General features: G+C 35.8%; 1 long non-coding RNA gene across 1 annotated transcript; it reads right to left on the reverse strand.

The window, feature by feature from the left end:
• Positions 1-8,074: 8,074 nt before the first annotated feature.
• LOC146733923 (uncharacterized) lies at positions 8,075-13,113 on the reverse strand. Its single transcript, XR_014926564.1, has 5 exons — positions 12,978-13,113; positions 9,465-9,529; positions 8,998-9,121; positions 8,805-8,871; positions 8,075-8,200 (listed from the first exon to the last, which is right to left on the reverse strand). It is a non-coding gene; the product is annotated as an uncharacterized LOC146733923 (long non-coding RNA).
• Between the last annotated feature and the right edge of the window lie 2,617 nt (positions 13,114-15,730).

Consider the following 15,730-nt stretch of genomic DNA (forward strand, 5'->3'; position numbering starts at 1 on the left):
GCGAACTAATACGGAACGTGTTCCGAAGATAAGAACGATTTGACATTGACATTTTGTTCATTCCACCTTTCGGAAACGTGTAGATGGGCGGTTTTATTATACTTAGAAAGCTTTATCGTGAGTTTTGTGATACGTATTTTTAATTGGGAGGAGACAGCATCAGACTTCTGAAAACGGGTTAAGGATTTAACAAGTACTTTTAAGTCCGGACAGAAATCTGTACATTTTTCAGTCTGTTTCTTTGTGTATTTAATGTCCTCCAGAAAATCGATTAAGTCATCATTCGATGGGCCTTGTTGATCTTGTGTTGTAGCTTCGCTCAGCTGAGAAACATTGGATGTGGTTGAACACATTGACTGTGTATCATCGTCATCTTCGATGTATGATGCATCATCGAGTAGAGATGAAAATCTGTTGCTAGTAGGAATGTCAACAGGTTGCATGGCAACGTCCCTGCTTGAGCTGGGTGCATTGTATGCGTCTGTTGGCCGTCCTCGCTCTGGTTGGTTCGTAGTTTGTTGCTTGGTTACTGGCGAAGAAGGGAATCGTACCCTGTCCTCGACTATTGGTAGGTAGGTAGGTCTTTGTCATTAGCAGCGGTATTTGATAGCTTTGGTGTTTTGAATAGCTGTGTTTGATATGTTTATATCAGTCTCATTGTTATCAGTATTGTCATTGATTATGTCATTTGACACTGTGTTGTTGCATCTAGTCGTTTCCATGGTATCTATTGTTTCATTGATTTTAGCAGTGATTTCAGGAGTTACATCATCAGTTTTTTCATTTGTTGATTGATTGCAGACATTGGTTTCCATGGCAGTCGGTGTTTTATCGGTATTGACGTCCGGGTCGTGTTGATTTTGATTATGTTGTTGAGTATTTTGAAGTGGGCAGTTGCTTCGAATATGACCAGTTTTGTGACAATTAAAGCATCGTATTTCATTGGTTGAAATATATATTGGGTAAGTGCGATCTTGATGTTTCACGCCATTAATGTTCTTCTGTGTTAGAACCATAAATACTAGTCGTCGGAAGGACTTTACATGTTTTAAGTTTTCCTGTTTGCATCCAAGGGGTATGAAGCGGAACGTGGATTCCAATACCTTTCCATATTCAGATAAATGCTGTTTTATTGTATTGTGGCTAATAAAGGTGGTACGTTAGACAATATAACTTTGGTGGCTGGTTTTATCATTGGTTCAGGTTGGATTAGCATATCATTGACAGTGACGATTCCGGATAAGCAAACTTCATTAACGATATCTGTATTCTTCAGAAATACAACAACTGACCTGATCATCCGAGAAGCTGCTATGATATTTGCAGGGCCAACCATCTCTGCAATGCTTTCAACATAATCATTCACTGTGATTCCATCTCTGTTTCCAGGCGTATTGCATTCTTCATTGTAATGTTGAAGGTGTCTTTGTCTGCCATGGCGGCCATGTTGGCTCGTTGGAGTGTGAACCGACCCCAGACAAGTAGTCCGCGGAAATCACGCCAATCCCCGCAGCTATTTTGTTATAGTTCAATAAATAATATTCCGAACTACCTTGCACAAGAGTATGTCTGTGAAGTGTTCAGTGAAACATATAACAGGAGCAGTATTCGCAATTCTACGAGAGCTACTGAAAAGTACGCCCTCTCCTCAAGAAAGAAGAATGAGATTTTAATTTTTAACATAAATCTTAACTGTAGACAGTTTACACATAAAATATTACATTACACTTTTTATTACTAACAAGTAGAGACCAGCTCTTTATATTAAATACTGTAACTCAGTGTCATTTACTTTACATAAAACTTCGTTATGGCACCAACATTTCTGAAATAGATTCAATTTATTTAAAAACTTGGAGTACTGAAATTCAATTAAAATACGTTTTTACCTTGCCCGTACCATCAAAGATGGAAGGGAAAAGTATATTAAGGGAAAAATTTTGTCCGGCGTTGTCGTCGTTGTTGTTGTTGTCGTCGTCGTCGTCGTTAATAATTGTTATTGTGTGCATAATAACTTTACTAATTCTATTCCAAACTTTATAAAACTTGGTCACCTTATTCATCAGTATAAAGTCTTCCCTGAGTTTGAACAACAGATGTCCTGTATGAAAATATCATGCAAAAATTGAGAAAATCTGATAAAATATTTTGACTGTTTCTACTTGACTGATCACTGGTGATACACATCAAAGGTCACTGATCTCAGTGGAAATATGCATTGTTGTATGTGTTCAATGAAGCAAATGATTTATCTTGTAATAATATCCTTGATAATGTATCTCAGAATCCCATACTGGGTTTCAAAACCAACTCATGGAGAGATTGCACAGTCTGATACACATTTGCAAACCTACCAATACAATCTTCACAGAAAACAAGATGTCAGAAAATCAATATAAGCACTGCTATGAACTGGGTGCCAAACTTTGATCAAGATCTGAAGCTAATAGAAAATCTGTTTAGCCAAAAGTTATCAAATCAAAAACAATACATAAAAAATACATTAAAAGCAAAACATTTCATCCACATTTAAAAAGAAAATTATTCTAAAATATATGTATTCTGTATTTGACAAACAGTTCATTCGACAAATGAAAACTCACAGGAATATGTTTCAGCTATTAGAACAGAATGATAGAGTTTTTATAATACTAGTTTAAAAACGCACTTCAGAGATTGCAGTGTTTGAAGATGTAGTTTCTCAGGAGACAACAGTACTGTTGACTTCTCCCTCCACTGGACACCAACTATTTAAGTTGATTTGCATACAAAGCAGAGCTTGATAGCTATTCATAAAGGGTGTTTTTTTTACTTTTCATATAATACAGTAGTCACACAATGAGGCAGTTCATATTTGTCTCAGTGAATCATTCATTTTTGACAGACACCTGTACAAAATACTTGAACTAAAGCCAGCTAAATTTTTCTGTTATCTTGCATGTTTTATGAATCTATTCACATCTAAATGCAGCACTTTTTTTGCAATGAGACATTTGTTTTTATTCTAAAATATCTCAATTACTTTCAATAAAGCTGGAAATTATGTTCCTTAAAATAATTAAACAAATAAGGCACCAATGTTTTTGTAAGATATTTACATATTTTAAGGACATTCGATAGACTGATTCCCCACTGTTGGTTCAACCCCAAAACTTGTTTGTATTCAAAATTAATTATGACAATGCATATTTATATTGAAACAAACTATGATAAAGGGAATTATATTATATAACAAAGGGCAAGGTCACCAGAGTTCAACTATGTTTTAATCCTACTACGGAATATGTCAGATAGTTCAGCATGAGCAAGGCGGGTATATCTGAATAATCTCTCCGCACTGTGTCCAACCTCGCATTATTCAAAGCTATTGTCTTAACCAATAACTGATATATAGCGCCTTTCTCAAATTTGTACAGACAGATAGATTCGTCATTCTCTACCTCTGTTTTACAGAGCAAAGTGAAATGATATTTAACTGCTTCAAGTGGTTTCAGTGGTTCGGTTTCTTCATGGAAATACTCCAAATGAGCCATATCTTCAAAACTTTGTAAAATACCTTTATGAATCAGTTTTAGCTTTCGTGTCAAAACCCGACGGGAGTTAATAGCAACTGAGGGCGCAATTTCGTCTGCTGTTTTCCAACGGCGATGAGTTTGATCAATCAAATCCCTACTTGTAGTTAAAAAACTGACAAGTAGTTATTAACAGGAATATCAAGGAAATTAATGGCAAAAAGTTGTTTACTGTAATTCAAATTCCCGATTTGTTTGAGATAAAAGTCTGTAAAACAAAAACTTGAATGTTCAAGTTCAGAGTACAGGTAACGCTGAATAAACTGTAGTCTAAAGGCAGTAACACGCGATACAAGGTGCACGAGACCCTGTCCGCCGTCTTTAACAGGTTGGAAAATGACATCTCGCGAAACCCAGTGCCGTCTTTGCCACAAGAAGTCATTAAATTTAATCTGCAGCGTGTCAAGTAGGTCGATAGAGGGTGACATACTAATAAATCGATGCCATAGTTTTGACGCACGTAGTTGATTAATAATTAGAACTCGCCCACGATACAATAAAGCTCGAGCAAACTGTTGCCAGTGGCCAAGTTTAGTGTCAATGGCGTAAACAGTATCGTTCCAGTTATTACTGTTAAAATCATCAGAATTCCCGATATACATACCCAAAAACCTTAGCCTTTGATTGTTCCAATGCACGTCAAACGGTCGATCATTGCGCCACTTCCAACTACCAGTCCAGAGACCTTCCGATTTCTGCATATTTATTCTAGCATTTGAAGCTTGTTCATATGTATTCAGCCAGTGCAGCAAACTTTCAAAATCCTTATTACACGTAATAAAAACATCCACATCATCTGCATAGGCGGACAAGTGTGATTTCATTTGTCTAGGACCTGGCAGTTCAAGACCACGTGTTTCATTCTTATCACGAATTTTATTGAGTAACGGTTCGATACACAGTGAGTAAAGTTGTCCGGACAGGGAACAGCCCTGACGTATACCACGATTGAACTCAAGAGGCAAAGTGAGGGCGTCGTTAACTTTCACTAAACTTTGCGTGTCTGTATACAATGTCATATCCACTTAATAAAATAGGTACTCTTCAAATAACTATGATACACGCGATCGAATGCTTTCTCCCGATCAAGTAAAAAAACCGCAAGTGTAATATTTTGTTGATTGGCATAACTAATTGCGTCTCGTAGTAAATTAATGTTGTCAGAAATATTCCGACCTGGTATTGAATAACTTTGATCTATGTGAATTACTTCCCCGAGAACACCACGCAGCCGCATAGACAAAGCTTTTGTAAGAATTTTGTAGTCACTGCATAGAAGTGAGACTGGTCTCCAGTTTTTTTTATCAAGTTTGTATTACCCTTCTTAGATATTAGCGACAAGACAGCTCGGCGACAAGATAGTGGTAATTTGCCTGCATTAATAGAGGCAGAGAAAACTTTAAAATAATCACGTCCGATTAACGGCCAAACAGTTTTGTAGAACTCACCCGGGAGCCCATCAATACCAGGTGACGCATTATTATTCAATTAATTAACAGCTATGGTGAGTTCATCAAATTGTATTTCCGTATCAATGTTGTCTCTACTCGAATCACTAAGTTGAAGTTTACGCTTCTATAGAAACTGAGTTTGGCGTATACAGGTGTGAATAGAAATCTTAAACGATTTTTCTAATTTCAGTTGGGTTGTCCGTAAGTTGACCAGTTAACGACTCAAGTTGTGGCATCCATTTTTTCCTCCCTTTATGACTTTCGAGTTCGGAAAAAAGGACGTTGATACATTGCTTTTATTGAGTTGTTTGAATCTCGACCTCACGATGGCGCCCTGTACCCGTGTTTTAATAAGTTTCTCTAACAGTCCCTTTTTTCCTTGATGCGAGTTTCTACATTTGCGTCAGTGGATTGGCTGCTTTCGAGATTACACAGTTCGTTTTCTAGAATATTGTTAGTTTCTTTAAGTGATGAGTTTCCGAAATTACTGTATTGTTGTGAAAGCAGTTTGATTTTCAGCTTACCAATGTCCCACCAAGTCTGTAACTCCAGAAATTGTTCGTCCTCCAATAGTTGAGTATTCAGGCACCAAATGGGACTGTGAGTATTTATTGAGGCACGCGACAGTTTCAACGTCACTGGTGAGTGGTCGGAGTTAACACCTGTGCCGATTTTTACAAGTTGGACCCGAGTGGCCAGATTTTTTGGAATGTAGACACGATCTAGTCGTGCTGCACTGTTGTTTCTTGACTAAGTATAATGGACCATGTTCCTATGGAAAAGACTCCATGCATCTACGAGTTTGTGCCGTTTCATAATGGATAATAAAAGTTCAGCACTAGCGCGATCTGGTTCAGTTGCGTTAATTCTATCATGGGCGGGATTTGTAGTGCAGTTAAAGTCACCGCCTAAAATTACAGGATTGTTATCATGCAGGCCATTGAGAAATACCTTAATTTGTTTGAAGTTATCTCTGCGTTCCATTGGGTTAACTACATTGATGAGGTTATAAATGTGGTCAACTTGCTATTTTAGAGCCCGAAATCAAGTCACTACGAGAGAATAATATCAATCTGTTTAGAAGTTTTGAAAATCAACGTGCCTGGATTGACTCTGCAGTAGCTTCGTCATTCTTATATTTTTCACAATTAGTTCATACATGGACCTATAAAAACGTTGTTTAAAACGTTTGTCTTTTCAAGGTAATTTTGTTTTATTTGTATGGCACGCTTGCGTACCACGCCACGACGTTGGTCGTTAAGTTGTGTTCATTTTTCTAACTATTCCAGTGTTGCAGAAATGAAGTTTGACCTATATTATGTGACCTGTATGCAAATGTTCCCGAAAAATCAGCCAATAACATGCACTTCAAATTTGCCGAGTATACGCAAAATATACGTAGATCTACGCCGATGTTAATTATATGCACTGGTTTGTTGCGTGGCCGTATACGCTACATATATCTGTGTCAGTATTAACTCTGTGCACTGGTTCCTCACGTGTCTGTATATACTACGTATACGTAGGAATACGTTAGACAACATTGTTCTACATTACGTTTACGTAAATGTGTGGACTGTATACTTCCGGTCTGCGTAAATATAATGATGTGTAAATTTACGTATCAGTATGTTCCGAATGCGCGAAAATACGTTGCGTATTCCCCGTACACACGTTGAATGTACGTGTGCGCCGACTAACATATATCTTCGAATATCGAGAATATACGCGTGCGATTACGCTAATGTACCCGCCGTATATCAACGATTTTGCCCAGTCAAATGTCATTATATGAAACCTGATTCGTTCTGTGATGCAAAGGACGAAACTTACGACCAATCACAGTGGGCGATTCATACAACACGGATAGCAGGCAATGGGGAATAAGCGTAACCATTTGTGTCATAAACGTTCGGCACATTTGTTTTTAAAGACCGTTAAAGTCGTGTTTATTTTTTTGGTCAGGCGATCGATTTTTTGCTCGCCTGATTTGCCAAATCACAGGCCCTGTCCAGTTTTACAGACCAACTCAAACACATAGCCGAAGAAATAAACAGCAAAAAGGGTAAACAAAATCAGCAAACTAACCTTTTTATAACTCAACATTTCTTTTTTTACAGTTTTTAAAAGCATCACTTAGATTGTTACGCACTTCGTTTTTTACCCATGTGGAGGTCCATGTGAGCGGCTTGGTTCGGATTAACATACTAATTGCAGTGGCCATCCTGCTCCTATTTATAATATCAGTTCCCCTTTGATACTGTAAAGATCTTTGCATCTGTAAACCTGCATGGCAAGTCATATACTGTGTGTAGCTAATAATTTGTTTTGTTTGTCGTTTCTTGAAGATCAATAGGTCTAGACACAACTTTAGATTGTCAGCTGCTTCAAGACTATTCAACCAATCCATTGATATTGTGAATTTAGCAATCATACTTTGCCTCTCCAGTGCGAAATGTGAAGTGTACACGTAAGATTTACAAGTATCGCGAGAATGTTTTAATGAATCTTCAAATATACATAATGATCACAATTATTATTATCGTCATTCTGTATCCAATTTTTTAATCGAAATTGAGTGTATCTTCGTGTATTATATATTGTGCTCCGGTTGTTGTAGTGAAATCATCAACATGATTTTATTGTCACTTGTCTTGTTTGTTTTTTCACATTTCCCAGTATAGGTAAAATTTTGGCTGCAGCAATGATATTTTTAGTCTGGTCAAATACAGTTAGAGACTTACGCTTTGGGTTCCGTTCATGTTTGTTTAGCTCCGTTCATCACACGTCATTTCACGGATATGTCTATACGCCAGCTGTATTAATTAAAAATGAGCTAAAGGTGGCCATATTTGTATGTGTCCTAAATCGTTTATTTGAAATACTTTGACCAATTGTGTTCGAAGTAGCTACAATACATGTCTTATATATGTTTAATGATTTAGTTTTAACACTTGACCGACTGGGGACATTTTTAAATTTCAAAGGGTTTCTTTCTTCATGATCCGACAGTGGAAATATGTATATGTGTATATATGTTTAAAACTAGTATCAATGCAGAATATTTTAATACAGTTAAAGGTATATTATCACCACCACCAATTAATCATTGTTGATAGTTAAAAGTCGTTTCGTTCTTAATCACTCATCAAGTACACAGCATGAATTGCACTTTATCTGAAAAAGAACAAAAACGTTAGAGTACGTCCTTACATGGCACCCGTGAAATAATAACCTTCTTTTTTTGTCGGTAAATCATCAATCATAACATTGTCGAATTGTAGCCTAAAACGAGGAGAAATTTCTTTTGACACAGTGCAAAATGTGTCAAATCATAGTGTTTTGCATAGGAAACTATCTTAGACTACTTTACAAAGTCAAAATCATTGCAGTGCATAAAACTCTCACATTTGGGTCAGTGGTTGGGTCGATGTCATTACGTAATTATTCACATGGTTCCTTAAGAAAAAAGTTATGAATTAAGTTATATTTCCTATGCAAATGATACAACTAACATTCTGCAATATTTATATTACATGATTAATTTGATAATTTTAATATTTTTAAATGACGAAAACTATAATTAAATGTTTTTGGTATTTCCGCTTGAAAAGTCATGAATGTTATTTGATTGGATCCTTACAACTTTATTCTAGTGAAGGGTAGTTTTATTTTTATGTCTTTCTTGTTACAAATTACCGCACTCTATTGTTTTATGTACATATACTGCAACAAATAGTACTTGCTCGAATAAACCATCAGCGACATCTTTTAGCCTTACCTTGTAAAAGCCGGCGACTGAGTTTAGAACTTTTAGAGCAGCTATTTCTTCCCAAAATCTAACCGAGCTAAGGAAATTCACAATGTATAATTATCTTAATCAATTAAACGCATTTCACGAGGACAGGTCACGACTATACCATATGTGATACATCAAGATACATGTAATTGTAATAACATAGATATATACATACTATTATCGCCTAATTCCTCGATCGTTTCGACCGATTCAAATGAATCACTCGCTGATTGACTTTCTCTTGATTCCGAACTCGAACTATCTACTTCTGCAGGACTTATTATGATACAGATCAGCATCTGAAATCAACAAAGAATACATGAAATATGTACGTTTCATTTTTTACTATAAGGGAATGTATATATATATATATATATATACCAAGTATTGGGTATATGTCATCATGTTGCAGTAATTGTTATGTTATACAATAATAAAAATGTTAACTATTATAATTTGGAACTAATTTCAAACAACATTACGATGATCCACATCTTGTTTATCGACACTAGAAAAATAAAATGTTGGCTTAATATATGTCCTACGCGTGAAGTGTTTACAATGATCACCAATGAAATAATAATAATTATGTGGCTGTGGAGGACTCTAAACCATTTACAAAATGTATCAGCATAAACTTACCAGTGCCAAAGCTACACACATAAACTTAGTTGCCATGTTGTCACTTGATTAACAGTTTGAAAATACTGTAAATATAACATACATATTCAGAATAATAATATTATATAAATTAAAACAAGATCACATAGGCCCAAGTCTTGCAGTGTAAGCAAAGTTCAAATAACTTAATACATAATAGAAATATTATTGTAATTCCGAGTAAAAATGTGCATTTTATTCATTCAAAAGCATTGCACCCATAGAAGGTTTTTCATCCACTGAAAAAATAATAAACGTACATAATGCTCAATATACTTCTGGAAATTATATATCTGCATAACAATAACCAGTTAGTATCAAATATCCATGTAGTAGTAAAGATGGATGTATATTATTGCAAACAAATTTACAAACTATAATGTACCATGTATATACACGCTAATTTCAGTATAATATTTTAATGAAATTATGACACTTTAAATTCATTTATAATGTGTTTACTGATAGTTTTTGGAATTATATATTTTTTATCTATGAAAAGAAATGTGCTGTAATTCAACCCTTTGACATACATATGCAGAATAAGCTAGCCTATACATTTTTTCCGAGATTGAATGTTTTAATCATCTCATTGAGAAAAAAATCTAGCTAAAAATCTTTCACCAAATGAATGTTTGCGTAATGTCATATAAATAAATTTCTGGCGAATTTTCATTCTTAAAGTGACATTCCGAAATCGTCAACTTAATTTTAATTAAAGCGGGGGAGTCGTCACCTGTACATGCGCCAGACGGCCATAGCGTGTCACTTTTTACAAACAAGCGTCCATCCATGAGCATTTGCGTTTTTAGCATGTACATGTGTCGGTATTGCCTAGTTCTACTATGGATTATTTGGAGCAAATAAAGATCCTACAAAGTTAGTATTTATATGCCTGTGTGTTTTTTTTCATTTTTTGACTTTTTCAAAAGTTTTTTTGCTATTTCTTACTTCACATATTGTGTGCTTGTGGGTTTGTGATGTAAGGTGTGATAGCTGATCAGGGCACTGCAGCTTGTAGGCAACAATTACGTTCTTTGCAATGCTTCTGTCAATTTTTGTCTTGCTGGTGTGAATGTAGTTTTTTTTGCTTGAATCAAATTCACTGGCTCCGTACAAGTTTACCTGTTTTATCTTATTACCTAAGACAGTTGGACATTTGCCACATGTCACAACATGGAGCTTTTGTTTGGAAATGGTCAAGATAAATGGGAAATTCGGTGGTCAGACAGTAATAAAAATAAGCACCGGCATACTCTGCCCACCCCACTATAAATTAAATGGATGTTTATAAGGCCACTTTTGATGGTTTCATGTCTTTTATGAATGATATTTTTAATTCTATGCTCTTGTACCCAATCATGGGGGATCCATCATACTAAACAACACGTGTCAATATTACTGAAAAATATTGTACTTCATTTTCATTGAAATTGGTTTGTACATGGTTGTATGGTTGTTGTACCACGGTATTTTTTTTCATTTTCTCTATTTTCTAGTCATATCTCGCACTTCAAGAATTTCCGAAATCATTATCTATGATTATATTATATCATTATCAATACCAGTGGATTGAATGATGAAATTCCAGCAGATTATTCGCAATAATGTGTCCAATTACTGAGCATCAAGGCCCCGTACCATGGATATGAATACAATGTTATTTTCAAAAAGGGATCAAGGTGGAGCTATTTAAAAAGAGAGAAATTGTCAGATAACGAGTTTTTAATACTAATTCATCGCCAAAAACAACGGATCTCAACATCGAAATGATACAATTATCTGTTGCAGCGTCCCATTCTGCCGCTGTCCTGGTCATTGCCTTCCGACTGGGTCGTGGTTTGTCCAAGCAAATGCAAAGTGGAATAGTTTCCACAGAACGTGAGTACAGAGATGAATATCTTCTGTTTTGTAGTGAGTAGTACTACATTATATGAAAACCTATAAATATCTAACTCACAAGTGTATTTTGACCTAGTGAGTGCTTCTACTGTATTAAACCAGTAGATTGTGACATGAAAGACTAGTTGTGACGTCACTAAATGATAGTTGTATTCTTGATTGTATTTACCAGTAGAAATACAAAAATACGGGCATTCAAAATGGTAAACAACATGAACCCTCCCCCGGATATCTTGTATGGAGGAAATAAAATAGTGGACCATAGATCGTTAACACAAGTCGTGTTATAAAGGGCTCAAGAACACATACAAAATGCTGCATGACAAAAATACCCAACAAGAACAAAACAATTAACTGACAAGTATATATTACACGACAAATTCTAATCATTAAGGGATGTTGTATATAATTAATGGGGACACTTTTTTCTTTGATATTGCGTTTTTTAACATCAACCATTAACAATCCACTCTTAGACGTAATAATTTCATCTCAAAATCCGTCATCGGTATCCATTTTCAGTTCTTATCCACAAGCTACACTGTGATTACCCCATACCATTCATCGAAACCAGTGGTCTGGGGTACACTCTGATCCATGCCGTGGACTTGGACCTGTTTGCATTGCTATATAATAATGCTAGGCCAACTATCACGTGAAACCAAATATAATCATTCAAAAATAACGTAGTAATACCCAATTGATTCTGGAGTCATTGACCCGGAAGAAAATATGAACTTTGCGATAAAAATGCAATAATCGTCGAGCAGGGCCGGATTGTCGAAATGGATAATACAATAGCACTGATTGGACCTACATGAATACTAACGACTGTCACATTACCAAATAACAAATTGTATTGTGAAAATAAGAAATTACTTGTCGATTAAAGTAAGGAATCGCTTGCGAATGTACAGTACTAATTCCACCCAATCTCTTGCTTGATTCCGCTTTTTGATTTTTTTTTGCTCGCTTCTCCAACCGCTTCTTAAATTTCATCGGATCCTCTCCGCTTTATTTTCGTATGCACAAGCCGGTAACATTGCTAAAAATTATCTGAAGTTCACATTGATTTATAGTTGTCTTTCTGGTTTTCATAGATGTTAAAGTTATGCACACAATCTGATTTGACTGAAATGGAATATTTTATTTTAAACAATATTCTGACATACTGCCAGTGTTGTCCATAAGCAAACTAAAAAATAAAGCCATAAAAATGTGCTCTTTTTCCGGTCGGAAATTAAGCGATAAGCGGTCGACATAAAAGCGGGAGATTGGGCGAAATCACAGTACTGTTCCCCCTGTACTTTATATTTCAATTGAGGACGTGATAGGCTACTCTATTGACATCGGCTGTTTAACCTATCGATTCAGCACATGAGCTGACTGATAAACCGTGTCGAAAACATTATATGCACGTTTTTGACACGAATTAATAATTAATTGTAAACAGATGTTTCATATGGTGAAAACAAAATACTGGAATAAAGATGTATAACACAAGTCGTATAGGGTAAGTCCAAACAACACAGAGCAAATGACCGTCAAAAATTATAAAATAATACACAAGAATGTATAAAATATCTAACTCACAGGTAAATTTGCACCTAGAGATCACGTGTTCAGTCTTTCACGAGTAGGTTGCGATATGAAATACTGTTTTGTGGTGCCACTATATAATTGCTGTATTTTTCTTTATTTTTTATCATCTGTACCAGTAGAAATGCTATTAAAGCGGGGGCGTCGTCACCTGCGCATGCGTCAGATGGTCATAGTGTGTCATTGTTTACAAATAAGCGTCTACCCATGAGCCTTTGTGTTTTAGCGTGTGTTGTTATCGTCGCTTGAAACTCAATTCCCGCGCGTGCGCAGGTGACGGTCCTTCCGCTGTACCATCCATCCACACGTTCAATAGTGTTGGTGACATTACACATTCCTACTAAGCCGTTAGATACATTAGAGAATTGGGGATTCCCAATCAAATTCAGTACAACTCGTTGCAATATCAATTTCTAAGAAAACAAATTAAATACACTAGAAATTTACGTTCACTACACTTATTAAACAATGTCCAACGGTTCACCCTCTCAAAACACCCAAGAAAGCATATAAATACAGTGATGCCCAGACTATTGTACTGCTGGATGGTTTATTTCAGTAGAATGCTGCGATCGGTAGATTGGTACTTTAAAAAAACTGTTTGTCTGTAATTTTAGAAAACGTGTCACACCTTTGGAAGGTTACAGATGTTATAGCAAAATTACAATAATTATACTTGCTGATAATATTCCCAGTTATGTTTTTTAATAGTAGCGCTAAAACAACTTTCATCATAGGTCAAAGGGTAATTCCACCGGCATATATATGTAGAAGCAGCATAGTTCGAGTGTTCAGTAGATAAGCCATTCAGGTCACTAGGTTTCTTTCAGTGGTAGCAATTTAATAATCTCGAGGTCACACTCGGCATTTTTGTCGATTTTTAAAAATTATTTATAGCAGAGCTCAAAATCAACTCAAAATGTTTCGGCCGCATTATGGGAATGTTTATGAGTGCTTCTCTTGTATTGTAAGGCTGGTTTGTGACGTCACTAAATAATCGTTGTATTTTTACGTACCAGTAGAAACAACGTGGGATTTCGAAAAGGTGAATCACAAAAAATGCCCGGATGCATAACCTTTTGTTAACAGGGAATGAAATAATATTCATGACTGACTACAAACACATTAACATGCTTCTTCATGAAGTAAACAAAAAATGCCTGCATTCAATAAAATGTGTTATGTTGTTGTAAGAAAGCTTAAAAACCACATCAATATTACTGAATTGATATATGACATATTAACCACACTTTAACACATATACAGGGGACGTAATGTAGATATTGTGGGTGAACTTAAATGTGTATGCATATTTCTTATTACATATGTACTGCAGTTTATTTTGATTCGTCCCTGATATCAAAATCGGTATTTCCACACCCTGTATGCAAATGAGTCTGAGAGCAAACAATGTAGTCCCTTCAGGAGTACCGTTTTTCGAAAAATAGCAGAAATAAACAATATTTAGAAGAACGATATTTTTCTTTTGTTGTACATGAATATACTTGCCGACTGAAATGAAATTTGAACAGTAATGGTACTTTAAGGTAGTCTCTTATTTTTACTAAAACTAATTTGCATATCACCCATGCAATAATGTTTTTGGTATTTTCACGGTCGATATGAAAATGAACATGGTATTTCCATTGGCAACCGGACTACTTTAATTTGTAAACAATTGTTCGTCGTTTATTTATATCCGGTTCGAATCGTTCAACAATATTTTTGGCATATTAGGTGTACATCACATGGAATACTACGATTAGGAAAACTTAATGTATGTTAACCACCTGGAAACTGAGTTTCATAAACCTTGAAGGGCTTGCGGAAGATTCACCAACAGTAAAATCAGCGATTACTATGAAGCCATCAACCATCAACATCGAAATACCAAGAGGTTTCTGCTGGCGACGTTGCAGTGTTATACGCAACGAAAGCCACGGGGAGGGTGTGGGGTTCTGTCATATCATTCCCACTGATCCACGCTAGAGTGACTTCACTGATTCTTATATTTACATTTTGATGATCCCAAATTCGATAGTAACACCTTGGTTTTCATTTTTCTTGATAATTACCTATTAACATCAGGAATAAAATCCATCCTGTACTTCCAAAAATAGAAGAACGGGTGGGTTCGGTCACATGGTTACGCGACTGGGGTGGCTGGAGAAGCCATTCAGCAGCCATCTGGTCTTCAAGTAGAAGATGTTTTACTTGTTGTTTTACACACACAAATATAATTGTGCTATAGTTATATTCATTATGTTGATAATTTGACATTTTACAATGTAAAGACATGACTACGTTACTCCACTTGTTTTCCGTCACTTTATTCATCTATCACACTTTCAGTATATTACAACTTCAAACGTATTCTATTTTTCTAGCAAACACCTTCAAATGCTGCGACCCATCAACAATAGAAGTGGTATGTATAGGGCCATGCCTACATAGCGTTTCCAATACTGGAATTCATATGTTTTGTAGCAAGCAACAACCATTATTTCCTATTTTGGTGTAAACTCCACACAAAGAAGCTCGCTGATTCTGCTCTAACTTTTTTCAAGTTGGATTTCGGCATTCCCTGGAAGGAAAAGATGTATGATAATAAGGTTATTACAAAGATACCCCAAAGTATGCACTCAGACAGTACACCTTTGTGCATACTTTGAGGTATCCTCGTAATAACCTCATAATATACGTTTACAGTTGTCAATGAACACTGAGCTTACACTAAAGTAACCTTC

Source organism: Saccoglossus kowalevskii, chromosome 15, assembly GCF_978046115.1.
Source record: "Saccoglossus kowalevskii chromosome 15, keSacKowa6.1, whole genome shotgun sequence".
Classification (NCBI taxonomy): domain Eukaryota; kingdom Metazoa; phylum Hemichordata; class Enteropneusta; family Harrimaniidae; genus Saccoglossus; species Saccoglossus kowalevskii.